This window comes from Microtus oregoni, unplaced genomic scaffold, assembly GCF_018167655.1.
Source record: "Microtus oregoni isolate MIOR12 unplaced genomic scaffold, Mior012 000004F_ref0000308, whole genome shotgun sequence".
In the NCBI taxonomy this organism is placed as follows: Eukaryota; Metazoa; Chordata; class Mammalia; order Rodentia; family Cricetidae; genus Microtus; species Microtus oregoni.
In genome coordinates this window covers 32,052,933-32,067,734 of record NW_024543063.1, presented here as the reverse complement: position 1 = coordinate 32,067,734, position 14,802 = coordinate 32,052,933, and the positions used below count along the sequence as shown (strand labels likewise).

Sequence of the window (14,802 nt, the reverse complement as noted above, 5' to 3'; positions counted from 1 at the left end):
AGACAGGGTCTCTCTGTGATGTAGTTCTGGCTGTCCTGGAGCTCATTATGTAGACTAGGCTGGCCTTGAACTCACAGAGATCCACCTGCTTCTGCCTCCTGAATGTTGGAATTAAAGGTGATTGCCACTATGCCTGGCCTCAAAAGAAAACAATTTTTGAAGAATGAGTTGATTGTACAAGATGCTGCTGAACAGCTGGAACTCACTGAGGCAAGCCCCAACTCTGTTCTTGCTTCTCAGAATAACTTCAGATGTCCTTGGTTCTTTACCTTCCTCCCTCAGTTTTAAATGAGTTTATTTATGCCTACCAAAAGCTCCTATGAGATTATTCAAATTATATGTGTTCCCGTCACCATCAGCAACATCAGGGTCATCACCATCATCACCACACATCACTATTATCATAACTGTCATCACCTTCATCATTACCATCTGCCACCATTGCCATCGTCACCACCACTAATACTATTACCGTCCCCACCATTGCCATCCTGTTTTGCTCAAAGCCCAGACTTATGTCATCACCCTTTGGGTCCCTCAGAACTTGTCATAGAGATTGGCATGTGAGTGCTTAGCTAAGGTTTTTTTTTTTTAAGTAAATGGAATAAATGCCCATGTTCTGCATTTTAGTAATATGAAGAAATAAATTAGATGCTGAATTCTCAACGTGAGTATTTAAATTCACTTTAAGGATGAGGATAAATGCCAAGGCACTGGAGAGCTTGAGCCCAAGCTCCCAAACTTAGTTAGCGACGGTGCTGGGATCTGAGCATGCTCTGTCTGTCCCTGAAGCCTGGCCTTGTCTCCTGAGGAAGTCTAGGGAGAAGGCCCTCTGCCCTGGAACGTCTGTGTACTAAGGAACAGGAAATTTGGGAGGGCTTCAGAGGGGAACATGCATGATAAACTCAAGCAGGCATTTCTGAAGCAGGGTGAATGGCCGCAACCACCAATGGAAAGGCCGTGTGAGCAGTCTTTGTGCTAAGTTGATAGAAGCACATCGACCACCCACTATGCACCAGGCGCTGCTAGTCCCAGGGGCACCTTCCCGGGCTTGACACACAGCTCGCTGGCCACCAGCTGGGCTCTGGCTCTGGTCTCTGGGGTTCGGGGCTCATGTCCTCATCTGGAATTCAGAACAATGCGATGAAGAGCCCAGCTTTCCAAGACACATAGTTAGGAAAACACAAGAGCACAGCTCTCCCAAGCAGCTCCACTCCGGTGAACTCAGTGGACCTGGGCTGGCACAAACAGACCTGCATTCTTACCCCCAGCCAGCGTCCGTGCAGAAGTCCCCAGTGCCCACAGATGAAAGCATCCCCATCCCGGCTTAATTCCGGATGAGTATCCTCCCTCCAAATTATGAGAGGAAATTCAATATTATTTTAGGACTTGCCTTTGCATAATAGCCACGGAGAGCAGAGAACAATCCAGGGCTTATAAAACACAAACAAGCCTCAGCTGACAGCCCCAGTTCTGCCCAGGAAGAGAGCTGGGCATCCAGGAGCAGTACCTTTCTGGATAGATCAAGAATAGGTCACAGCCATGTGGATGTATTGTGGGAGGAACAGGGGATAGACAAAAAAGCCAGCATATGCTGGACCATGTTAGGGATCCTCCTGGGCTTGGACATGGCCCTCGACCCTGAGTACAGGATTTGACTCCTCTGTGGAAGGCAGAGCTGGTCTGTGCAGTCCTCTTTCCTTGAGCGCCTGGCTCATTCTGCTACAAGCCGCCTGGAAGGAGGTGTGGCTGCAGGTTTAGGCCTAGAGGACTTGGTGGTGGAGGGAGGGCATAGTAGTGGGCATGCCCACTACCTGGAAGGTGAGGTAGTAGGGGTGTGGCCTCTACTGTGGCTCTGCTTCAATTGTTCCTTGTTCTCAGGAGGTCTGAGCAGTGGTCTCTGCAAGAGGAGTGACTGGCTTCTGATCAGGGACATGGCATTGCGAATCCTTCTGGACTCAAGCCAGAGATTCCCCTGGCCCCAGATACAAGTCCACCTTTCCTTCAAGGTAGGCAAGACACTCAACTCAGGCATCCATCTGCCCTGCCCACACCCTTGTGTGTCAGCCTGGTGTGCACACAAGTGCAGGTGACATTTGAATTCACCTTACTTCTTCCTGGAGCTCCTTGGCATGCTGGGGACAGCCCAGGAAGACAGTGTCCACCTGCCGGCACTTCTGCCTAGCAGAAGGCAGCCAAGCCATGTGAGGACAGCCTGGAATTGAAGTCATCCCATAGCCTTCTGCTGAGTGACCCTGGGCAATTCACTTTGCCTTTCTGAACCCAGCAACCTCCTCTGGAGACAATGCTAGCAGATCAAGTCAAGTTCATAGAACATCTAGGCCAGTAGTAGTTGCATACGCCTTTAATCCCAGTCAGTACTCAAGAGGCAGCAGCAGGCAGATCTCTGAGCCTGGTCTCCAGAGCCAGTTTCAGGACAGCCAGGACTACAGAAAGAAACCCTGTCTCAAAAACAAATAAACAAAATCAAATTCACAGGATGGTCCTCACAGCGATTCCAGTTCCCACCACCCTGATTCTCAGATGAAGCAGGCTCACTCCTGCTACATTGTATAGACTGAGCCAAGAGGCGAGGAAGCTTAGCCACTGGGTCCCAGAATCATAGTGAATAAAGGGCAGGCTGCTAGGAGCCTGTGCTCCTCACCAGCTGAGCAAGCCAGCTAACTGCTGGATGATGAAGCATGGGCCCAGCAATGTCTATACCCAACTGGTGGAAGACAGCCACAACCCAGACTCACCAAGATGGCACCAGTCAGCCAAGCCAACCTACACCAGAGAACTGTTCGTGCCCTGTGGATCTTCAGTGCTAATATTTTAGCCATTTGCTGTGGGATTGGTTGTTGTGCAGCAAAGACTAACTGCTACAGCATCAGATACAAATATCGCTTCTTCTCTGTCTTGAGTCTGAGCTGCTTGGTCTTCTTCTGAAGCAGGAATACAAGACAGGGCCTAATAGGTGGCATTCTTCAGGGAAGGAAAGGCCAGCACAGACAAACAGACATACCCTAGGATCCTCATACAGCCAAGTGCTCACCCCTCTCACCTATGTAGAACTTGACAGTTGACAGTGAGGTTGGCGCATGTCCATAAACCTCTGACTGAGTCCTTCAGATCTACCCAGGAGTGTGATGAGGCCTGCAAGGAGAGGTGATCTTCTGGGTCCCATGCTGTGCTCTGCAGAGGCAGAACTCAAGCCCAGAGCTCCTGCAAGTATTAACAGCATGCTTCCATGTTGACGCTCATTCTCCACGCATGTGGCTTGTCCTTCCTGGTCCAGTTCTTTCTCAGTGACATCACTGATGACTGAACACTGCTTGTTGTGGGTCCTCCATTTGCAATGCTCCATTTGCAAGTCTCAGGGCCTTGCTCTGTGACATTTTCATCATTCCTATCCCCTTCACGTTTGCCCTCCTCACACCATCCTCAAGTCCAGCCTCCTGACATCACCACCTTCAGCAACAACCTCACCGCCTCCAGTAGCATCACCAACATCATTACATCATCACCATCAACATCACTGTCATCACCACTGCCATTGTCCTCACCCTAACCACTACTCGCATCAGCAACACTGTCGTCACAACCACCACCATTATTGTCATCACACCCTCGCTGTCTATCACTGTGGCATCTCTATGATCCTCACTGTGACCAGCAGTAACAGCATCATCCCATCTCGTCGGTACTCTTATCATTACTGTAAATCAATCACCATGATCGCTGTGATCCCAATCCTCATGACCACTGTCATCCCCATCCCCATCAGAGCTGTCATCACTACCATCATCATCACCGTCCTTGTTGCCATCATCACCATCATCTCCTCTCCATCACTATCATCATTATCCTTACCATCATTGTTACCATCATCACCTTCACCATCGTCCTCTCCACCCCTTGCCACCTTCATCGTCTTGGGATGAAAGCACTGTCTGATGGCTCTGTGCCTGGCATCTCATAAGCACGTTTTATTATGTCACTGAATCTCCTGACTACCCTTTAAGATGGTTTCTATATGTTAATTCTACTTTTCAAATGAAAAGGCTGGAATTCCTGGGTGGTGGGGGAATGCAGCTTATCCAGTTTCCACAGCTACAGCAGGCAGGGTCACCCTCCTCCCCTGGCTGCTACTGCACAGACTCCTGTCAGGGGTGTTTCCTCTTGCAACGAGACGGTTGAAACAGGCTGTGGGTAGTAAAATAAGCAAGGGCACAGGAGAGCCGGCAAAGAGGAAAAGAGTGTCATATTTGCCATCGAGACAGGATGCTGAGCTACCTCTATGGGGCAGACAGGGTGACATGCAGATGGCATTTGGGCTTCTGGCCTAAAGAACACATAAAAGCTCCCTTCTTAGACTGAACCCTGCCTATGTCACCATGACATCGCTCCTTCCCTAGGCCTCAGTTCCTTTGTCTATGATATGAAAAGCTTAGAGCAAGCTGTGTCCCCGAGGTTTCTGGCCCTGGGCTCCTCACGACTATGCCCATGACATGTCCACACTAGGTTAGGCACAGAGGGCTTTCTGCAGGTGCAGCTTTTCTGAGAAGGTTTTAAAGGACAGGAAGAGCTTCTGGTGTCAAAGATAGGGGCATCCCATGCTGGGAAGGGAGTGTGGAGTGGAGGGGTGGAGCCTGCCTGTCCTGGGTAAAGGAAGCACCAAGCAGGCTCAAGGCTCTACAGTGGAGTGGACAGCAGGGTGCCCCACCTGGGGTCCAGCAGAGGAGGCAGGTGCACAGACAGCTACAGGCTGTGGCATGGAGACTTGACCTGTGTGGGTTTTGGAGAGTAAGTCAGAGTTTTCCCAGCTGGCAGACATTGCAGGATGAAGGAATTTTCCAGGAAAGAGGGACATCAAATCCGGAGTCATTGAGGAGTAAGGACTAAGGAGTGCTGGGACGGCTGACCACAACTCATACAGCTTGAGTAGGGCCGAGGGAAAGTGGTCCTGGGACAGCTTAGGAGTGCTGGGATGGCTGACCACAACTCATACAGCTTGAGTCGGGCTGAGGGAAAGTGGTCCTGGGACAGCTTTAAGGGCACGAGACTGTCGCTGATATGCATCCTTCTTATGGGGGCCAAGAAGCCGCATGGTTCTTCTGGGAGGGCACATGGCACCGCAGTCTGTGGTTTAGAAGACTTGCCCGTGGAGTCCGTGAACATTTCTCCAAATGTCTGATGGACAGTGACCCCCGTTAGCAATTAAAGCATGACTAGAGTGTTGATGGAATGACCACTGAGCACTTGAGGGGGCCAAGAGCTGCTGGGCTCCTCCTGCTCCAGCACGAGGCTCACACCACTTGAGTGACAGCGGCAGATTTCAGTGCAGCAGAGTCCACACCCTGACAGCACAAACACAGGAGTGGCCTGGTGCATTGAGCCTTGTGTCTGCCTTAGTAGTAACAGGGTTATGTGGGCACAGACGGGCAGCATGGTGAGGACAGGCTTGGTGTTGGGACAGGCTCTGAAGTGTGGTGGGTGATTGACATCACTAGACTTCTTGTTGACAATAAGGTGTAATTTGTGGCCAGTATAGAAATTTGGGACAGTGGAAGAGGAAATAAGTCACCTACAAAAGTCATCAAAGGAGCTTGGGAGACGGCTCAGTCAGTAAAATGCTTACTGAGTAAGCTGAGGACTTCGGTTTGGATCCCCAGAACCCATATAAAAACGATGGCCCAGTGCAGGTCTTCTCAGGCTTGGGGACCCAGAAGAATCCCTGCCACTCACCAGCCAGACTGTCTAGCTCAACACGCAAGTCCCAGGTTCAGCGAAAAGCCCTGCCTAAAAATAAGAATAAAAGTGGCAGAGGACACAGAATGTCAACCTCTGGCCTACACACGCACACACACGTACACATGCACACACACACACCCCACACCACATGCCCACGTACACATGCACACACACACACACACCCCACACCACATGCACACGTACACATGCACATACACACACACCACATGCACATGTACACATGCACACACACATATACAACATACACAAAAATCCACTCAGACCAGTAAGAGTTAACGCCCATGACAACCTATTGTGGGCGTCTCTGAATACTCAAGGCAGATTGCTCTTAGTCCCTGTGGAAATGGGCCTGGGGAAACTGAGGCAAGAGGAGGCACGACAGTGTTGAAATTTAAACCTGGAATCTCTCAAGTTCATGACCCTTCAGCAGTGAGGTGGACAAGTTCCCAATTCCAGGCCCTTGAAAGCCCACCAAGGGCTATATTACTCTCTAACCACTGTGGAGTCCACGCATGCTACCTGAAGACTTAGCTTGTTCCTCATAGGTTCGCTTCTGCCTGTTTTTTTTTTTTTGTTTGTTTGTTTTTTTGCGGTTCTGTTCATGTATTCACTCAACAAATATAAACTATTCTACATGCCAAGCATGCTCAGGGCCCTAGAGCCAATGCCGCTGACTGGACTGGGGCCATCAACCTTCACCGCCGCACAGAAGGAAGTCTGCTGACTGCTACCCTGTCCCTGCAAAGTCAGAGGGGACCATTGTTCAGGCCGTAGCAGCAGGTGGCAAAACGGAAGCGTGTTTTTTCTTTAGTGTCGCCAAAGGGAAGAGGCGCTGGCTTGAGTCTCGCTCGCCTGAGCTGGATAAGTTATCTGGAGAAAGATCCCAGGAGCCTTGCCACATTTTTTTCTAAAAGAATGTTGGAAGTCTCAGTGGCCAGGTATGGAAAAGACAGTTGGGCACACTAAGGCCATTCAGGGTGCTGACGCAGGCCCAGGTGGCAGAGAGAAGGACGCCGCTGTTCACCACAGACCCTCAAAGGGCCAGTTGTCTGCACACTCAGTGGGCACCCTGCAGATGAACAAAAACACTTCTCAAAGTGCCTTTTACACAAACCGTTCTCACAAACCTTCCCGGGCACCCCGAGTGAGTGATCGACCAGGACATGCAGATCCATAGAATTAGAAAAAGATAAAGGCTTAAAGATTTGGACAGAGGATATCCAAGCTTCTTCCCGAGCCGGGTCAGGATGCAGAGAGAGGATGGAGGCTGGCTCCAGGCTGCTGTCCCTTTCCTCCCTGCCCAAGGAACTGCCACTCCTTGGACCCAGCCTGGTGCCTCAACCTGGCCTCACTCTGGTTATGACTCATGAAAGGGCCCATTCATGCCCTGGCTGCTGGCTTGGGTTGCTGCAGCCGCTGCTCCCCACTGCCTCTGTTTTCATTTCATTAGAAGAACTCCGGTCCTGAAGGTTTGTGCTTGGCTGAGTCAGGGATGCTCCAGAGAGGATGTCTCGACAGAGCCACCCACAGGCCCTAGCACATTCACTGGATGGCAGATGGGGAAACTGAGGCCACACAGCCTCAGAGTATAGGGATGGTTTGGGCTTAAGCCACCAGCTGCTATGGCATCCCAGACACTCAGAAGGGCTCAGGGGCAGCCAGAAGGCAGGAAGCCCTGATGAGATGAATTCTTCCACCCAACAGGGCTCTGGCTTCTTTCAGACATGCCCAGAGCCTCTAGGAACCCAGCCTCCTGTCCTACACACAGGAAGAGAGGTGTTTATCAGGGCTGGGAGAATGGGAGGCCTGGCACAGGCCTGGCTCACAGCAATATAGCCTCAGCCACTCCTAAAAAGGGCTTTTTCCAGGGGCTCCAACAGGTGTTCAGGACCTTCCACAACCCTGTTTCTCTCAGGTCTTCCCCAGTCCCCTTGGTGGAGGAGGGACTAAGAGCTCAGGCAGTGCCCATGAGAAGCTCTATCAGACCTAAGAGGGAGGGCTTTCTGAAAGAGGAGGGGTCAGCCTAGGTGCACTTTGACTTGGGGTAAAAAGACTGCTGGGCCTCACACACAGAAGACCCTCTACCAACGAAAGTCGGTGGCCTTGACCAGACATGTGCTTAACAAATGTGGGTGGGTGAGCGTCGTCCACATGCGAAGCTCTCTCAGAAAGGACATCTTTGCCTGACCCCTCTTTTAAAAAAGAAGGGGGAAAAAATGGGACCACTTGGAAGCTAAGCAGAAAAAAAAAAGTCTCGCTCTGGGCTCTGAGTCATGCGCCACCGTCTGTCTGGAATGTCTCCTGGCCCTGCTGCTATTCACTCCACACTCAGCCCGCCCTAACTGGGCCTGACCAGTGAAGCTTCCCAAATCAGATGAGGTCAGGGTGGTTTGACCATAGACCCCTCCTCCTTTCTCTCTCCCCTCCCCATCTCTCACTCCCTCCTTCTTCCCTTCCCTCCGACTTTTCCATCACTATCTGTCCTCTCCTTCTCTCTTCCCATCCTTTCATCCTTCTCTCCCTCCCTGCATCCTCTTTTTCTTCTCCCTCCCCTCTCCCTGCTCCCACTTGAGGTACAACAGGCCCCTTATAACGTGCGTGCATGCGGAGTTAAGAGATGAGCTGAGGGCAGCACTGAGGTTTATTCATTCCTATTTGATTTCCTTCCTCTACCCCAGAGCCTGGATTTGTTTTCCAATGCCGGCGGGGGGGGGGGGGGGGGGGGGGGGGACTTGGCCCCAGTCCTGACCAGACACTCAGGAGCAGGATAACCTTGGGGATCTCAGAAAGCTGTTCCCAGGGCCAGCACCCCACATCCTCCGGAGGCCCATGTTCCTCCCGCCTTGGACATCAGTTGCCAGGTACAACTGATCTTGACCCCAGGGCCCCGCCTGTGGCAGGGCATGTGAGGACAGAGGCACCAAGATCTCTGGCAGCTCTGCCCTCCTGACGAGGGGATGTCGAGATGACTGTCAGTCAGAGCAAGTGGAAACTCAGAGAGGTTTCTCTCTTACCCAAGGACACAGAGCTGGCAGGAAGCATGGGAGGGGGTGGAGCTAGGGCTACTAGTGAACTCTGTGGATGGTTACAGACATGAACTTCTGAACTGACCGGTGGGATCCACAGACACTGGCCGTGCTCCCAGTGGAGCACATGGCTCCACTTCCCACCAGCCTCACAGATGCTCCACTCGGCACTGGCCTAGAGGTAGTTCCTAGAGAGGTCTCTAAGCTGTCGGAGCTTCTGATGAGGAACAGGCACAGGACCCTCCAAATCCACTTGCCTCCACTAGCCACATGACCCAGGACAGAGAGTATGGATCTACCTAAGCACATGTCCCATGATGTGGGAGCACCACTGTCCCTTTGGCTTCTCATGAGGTGCTTTTACATGGGTGCCGAGCAGGCCAGAAAGGGGAGCTTGACCCTAAGCCTGGGGCCAGGCTGTTCTCACTCTACCCTAACCGCAGAGAGGAGGCAAGGCAGGCGAAATAGTTTGTTGGCTGTGCAGGGTGTGCCCCACCAGCCCCCACGTCCGGGTGAGCTTCTTGGTCTTCCGGCCTCAGTTTCTCCACTCTAGCAGTTGGCTTTGAAAATGCCTGGAGGAATCTAAGCAGGATACAGTTGCTCAGGCCTCTAAATGAAGCTGGTCTATGGAGAGGAGCATCATCTCTCATTACTTATTAGGGTGAGTGTCCTGATGCCCCCAAATGTGTCTGGTGCCTGTGTGTGTCTGTGTGTGTGTGCGTGTCTGTGTGTGTCTGTCTGTGTGTCTGTGTGTCTTGTGTGTGTGTGTGTCTGTGTGTGTATGTGTGTGTCTGTGCCACAGGCTGAGGTAGCTGGGTTCAAGCTTGCTAAAGTGTGACAATGTGGCCCTGGAATCCGCCAGAGGCTTCTGCTCCTCCCACCCTGCTCTGGTCCCATGGTGTGGTTTTTTTTTCTGCTTCAGGTAGAGGTTAAGGCGATGACTCAGGAGCACTGCTGGCTCCCTGGATGTCCCAGAGCCAGGAAGCCTCTTGCAGAGTGTGGCTGGCGCCAGCTTTGAGTGCTGGGTTGAGAGGGGCTAGGTCAGGTCCAGAGACCTGAACTCTACTGGATGGATGAATCGAGTTAGCCACTCTGGCTGGCCCATGATTCCCCTGGAGAACGGAAGTTCTGAACTCTCAGCTCTTCCCACACAGTACCAACTAGGGTGAAAGGCAGGAGGAGAGGCCCATGCTCCCCAGGAACCCCTTCCCCTCCCAACACCACCATTACTCATCCCCCAGCAGCTCCTCCCAGGGTAAACAGGTCACACTGTCAGGAACTCTGTCCCGTGTTCAGGACCAAGAGGAGGTAAGGCAACTGGAGATAAGCCCAAGGTAAGCCCAAGTCATCTGTGAGGACCCTGTCACCCAGAAAAGTCACATGACAGTATTGTCATGCTCACACATGACTGATGTCTAGAGTGGGCGGAGACCTTGCCCCAGCTGTCCTATGCACACTAAGGCTTCAGAGGATCACAGTGGTCCCACCTGTGCCAGACTGAACAGCACTGGTCAGTCACAGGTAGGTATGGAAGAGGGTATAGGCTACCTCCAAACAGAGGGCTGACGACAGCACAGGAGCCTGGAAAGAGCCAGCAGCTCCCAGAGCAAAGGAGGCCTGCCATACTTGTGGCCCCTGGACAATAAAGCAGGGTTGTAGTCCTCACACCTGCCTGGCCCCAGGAAGCACAGGGTCTATCCACTGTCAAGGCTGTGGCAACAGTTTTGGGCACCAATGGCCCTGTCTATTTTGTCTGTAGCCTGGGCAGTGTCCAGAGGCACAGAGCTAGAGAAATATGTGTACATATACTACATGCATGCACATATCATATGCATGCACGAATACATGTACACACATGCACATACATGTATATGTATGCACAGATACATGCGTATGTATGCACAGATACACATACACACACAAATATACTGATGTATTTTGAAATCGTGACCTTTCTTAAAGTCAAAACAGACATCAAAAGAAGCCGGGCGATGGAGGCACATGCCTTTAGTCCCAGGACTCAGGAGGCAGAGGCAGGTGAATCTCTGTGAGTTCGAGGCCAGCCTGGTCTACAGAGTGAGTTCCAGGACAGGCTTCAAAGCTACAGAGAAACCCTGTCTCAGGCAGTGTGTGTGTGTGTGGGGGGGGGATCAAAACAAACATCAAAAGGAAAAGAAGGTAACATCTTCCAAGGTCTCCGAGGTGGGGGACTCAACTCTAGGGCCTAGGAAACCCAGTTGCTGAGGCACCCCTGCATTCACAGTTGCTCAGAGTGTTTTCTGGGGAGCAGGCCCAGAATGATGCTGAGGAAAGATGATCCGAGTCCCAGTCCTGGGGTACAGGGCAGGACGGGGGGCCTCTCAGCTGCAGCCCAGGTTCCGTTTACATTCGCAGCCATTTCTGGCTCACAGCCACGAGCCAGGCTGAAAAGTCCCAGGAAGATCAGCTTTGCACCGCGGTTCGCTAGAGTTCATAGCAAGCCACAGGTGAGTTGTTCAGTACAGGCCTTGGGACCTGCCCAAGGCCAGGAGTTTCCCTGGAAGCAGCCTGGGAAGCCTGTGCGGAGCCTTGCTTTGCATGATAAAGGTGTTCCCCCGGAGTGAAACCGGAACTTCTGAGTGGCAGCTGGACCCTCGGTGTGGGTAGGGGGCTGTTGAACCGGCTAGCTCTAACAGGGCCACTTTCCGTTAAGAGCCTTCACCTGGTCATTTACCATTGAGAAGCCCACAGATCCATGGTCAGATGAACCACGACTTGGTTTATCTAAAGTGAGAAGTGTCCTCAGTGGTCCTATCTCTCTCGGATCTGGTTTGTGAGCTCACATCTTGGATGTGTATGGTGTGTGCATGCGTCTGGAAATCAGAGATCGGCCTCGGGTGTCATTTCCCAAATGTCCACTTTGTTTTGGGAGATAGGGTCTCTCGTTGCCCTGGAGCTCACCAATTAAATGGGCTGCCTGGTTAGCAAGCCCCGTGGTTCTGCATGGCTCTGCCCCCCCCCCCCCCCCACACACACACACTTTTTACGAGCATGCTGGGGCATCGAACTTAGGGCTTCGTGATGAGCTCAACACCTTAACGGAACCTCTTCCAGTTTTGTAGCCCCTGTCAGGTCCCTGATCTGTGAAGCTTAGGTTAATGTGTTGGATGTAGCACTTGGTCAGATGATCTTAAAGGGGTGGGTCCCTCCTCTCTAGGGACCTAAATGGCTCCTTTCCTCCCCACTGTGTTTCGATGTGCCCAGTCCCAGGCTGGATGAGGGCCCAGCAGGAAGCCACCAAGGTTGGGGACCGCAAGCTCCACTTTTATGACAAGAGCCCCCTGTAGCACCTTGGAGGGCCAGACTTGATGGGGTTGGGGAGCGGGTTCCTCAAACTGAAGTTTCCCTTAAACAGGTGCCAGTTGTGACCGGCCTCCTGACCTTCCGGGCCAGAAGCCAGAAGAAGAGGTTTAGTTGCTTTTGGTGACCCAGGGACTGGGAGGACACGGGGATGGATAGAGCTGCGACTAGAAGCCACACAGTGGAATGGTGGCAGCTGTTTCCAAAGTTGCGCCGAAGCCAGGCTTTCCGCCCAGCGGCGTGCCAGCTGTAAAACTGGCCAAGGAGAGGGGAGGGGAGGGGGATGGCCGGGGAGAGAGTTTCCCACCAGGCCGGCGTGGCTAGGTGGATCCCATGAAACCAACACCTAGGAAAAGCCGCGCTAAAAATAGCCGGGGCGGGGCGGGGGGCAAGCGTGTAACCCAAGCCGGGGCGCTGCTGTCGGGCTGAGCGTCCGGCCTCCGAGCGAGCGCTGCCCGCGGACCGGCCCGGGAGGCGGCCCTCTGCTCGCACCCCGCCCCAGGCGCAGCGCGGCGGCTCGGTGCCCGGCGGGCGGGCGGCCGGGGCGCTGCAGGCGGGGATGAGCGCTGGGGCTGCGCGGGCCCGGCGCGGGCGCCCCGCGCGTCCCTGGAGCTGGAGCTGCGCGTGGCCAGGGCGGAGGTGAGTGCGTGGTGCTGGAGTGTGCGGGGACGGGTGCGGTCACCGCGCTGCGCTCAGGGCGCAAGACTGGCTTCGGGTCCCCACTCGAAGTGAGACGAGCTGCGTGCGCCGAGCACCAAACACAGGGCATCTTGACCGAGGCCCTGGGAGCGATGTCGCTGGCTCTTTGCGAAGTGCAGAGCTAGCATCGCCAGTGCCCTGGGGAGTCAGAGCTGCGGGGCTGAGGGAGGTGGTGCGGTGGCTCATTCATTGAGCCCTGGAGCCTTTGGTCTGCGACCTCACTGATGCCCGCTCGGGACATCCTAAGGTCCGATGCCGCGGGCGTGATGGGGTTCTGTTAAGGTACTGGAGGGTCGCCACGCTGTTGCTTCCGCCTGGAGGCCCATCGCGCCCCCACCCACCCTGTGCTTTGGGGCAGCTCCGCTGGAGAAGTCCACAGAGTTAAGCGAAGCCTACCGCGGGGACACTGCGCCCCTCGTGGCGATGGTGGGAAGAGGAGGGTATCGGGATTCATCTCGACTTCAGTGGCAGCCCAGACCCTGTCCTGCACCCGGGACCCCGGGGTGGAGACAGCAATGCACACAGGGGACCGTGGAAACGGGGCAGCTGAGCTGCTTAGTGGGGTTCAGGCTCCAGCTGAGGGAATTGACGGATTCTCTGCCGGCTGGACTGACCGGACTGTGTGGGGACTGTGCCACGTGTTACTACTGCATTTAATCTTCAGCCGTGAGATGGGTGGGACCCCATGCTCTAGATGAAGAAAGAGAGGGTCGGAGTGGCCTGTGGTGCCCCGCTGGAAAACAGCAGAGTTGCTGACAGTGTCTACCCCACACTGCCAGCTGACTCTGGTCCAGTCCTGCCTGGTAGAGGGACAAAGGTGTGTTGAGGCCTCTGTGTCCTGCGCTGTCCCAACTGTCTTGACTCAGCCAACACCCAAATCCGGAAAATAACAAGACAAGCAAGTAAAATGCCTGGGCGTATTGACAGGGCTAGTCAGGAAGAGCAGGAGCCGGGCAGGAGTCCCTTTAAGATGGCAGCCTTCTTCCCCCCACGAGCTTGACCTGACAGGTCCCAGAGGGCTGGGCAGAGCCAACAGAGTATGTCTTTCTAATGATGAATGGGAAGAGGCCCGCCCAGGGTCGCTGTGAGGTGCAGTCTGGGAGATACAGGTGAGAGCCATGAGTGAACTCCCGGCTGGCAGTATTCCAGGGCTTTGTGGAGGTCAGCAAGTTCCAGGATTTCAGAGCCAAAGAGGGTTCTAAGGAGGCCATGAACTTACAGCGTTCATCAGTGTTCTGGCCTCCACAAGACCCTATCCTCTGGGTCATTGGCTGCTTGCATGCCTCTAGTAATGGGATCCCACCCCTTCGCAGCAGCTTGAGCCTGCTGTCCTGCCACTGGTAGGGGATCTCTTTAAGTTTGGTCCAGAGCTCCTAGCTGTCAGTCATCTGGAGTGACAGACAGCACATTAAGCTAACACCCACGCTGCCCTTCACTTCCTACCAAGTCTTTGGTGAGTGTAACTTCTCTGACTCAGCACTGCTGGCCAGAAAGCAGTCTGCCACCTGCCCTGGGGAGACATGCCCTGGGTCTCTGCATGCCCCTCACTCTTGCTAAATACCAGGGTGGCCTGGAAGCAGAGGCCAGGCCACACGCTTATTGGCACTTATCTGCAGCCTGGACTTCTGGGTCAACCACCCCTCTTGAGAATAATTCCATTTCTGTGCCTGCTTCCAACTCTAGAGCTGTAACCGAGTGTGGGGGAGGGGCAGACCTTCCAAAGAGTACCCAGGGTAGGAACATTCATGGCAGGTTATGTGGCCTTGGACAAGTCACCAAACCTCTCTGGGCCTGGGTATCAGAAAGATAGAAAGACCCGTGAGGGTGTAAGGTTGTAGCTGATGGTCTACGTGGAGGCAAGTAGCCAGGCACACGGGGCGCCATCTGCTTCTTCTCTTCCTCACAAGCCTTCCTTCTGCCCACCTTCACCTCACTTCCTCCCGGAACTCATGGGTTAAAGGGA

At 53.7% G+C, this 14,802-nt stretch overlaps 1 protein-coding gene across 1 annotated transcript in view; it reads left to right on the top strand.

The window, feature by feature from the left end:
• The first annotated feature begins 12,694 nt into the window (after window positions 1-12,694).
• The window catches only part of Znf469 (zinc finger protein 469), a 41,490-nt gene continuing 39,382 nt past the window's right edge, over window positions 12,695-14,802 (top strand). Inside the window, exon 1 of the mRNA XM_041650411.1 lies at window positions 12,695-12,779. The gene's annotated coding sequence lies outside the window, so the exon portion shown is untranslated. The remainder of the gene's footprint in view (window positions 12,780-14,802) is intronic.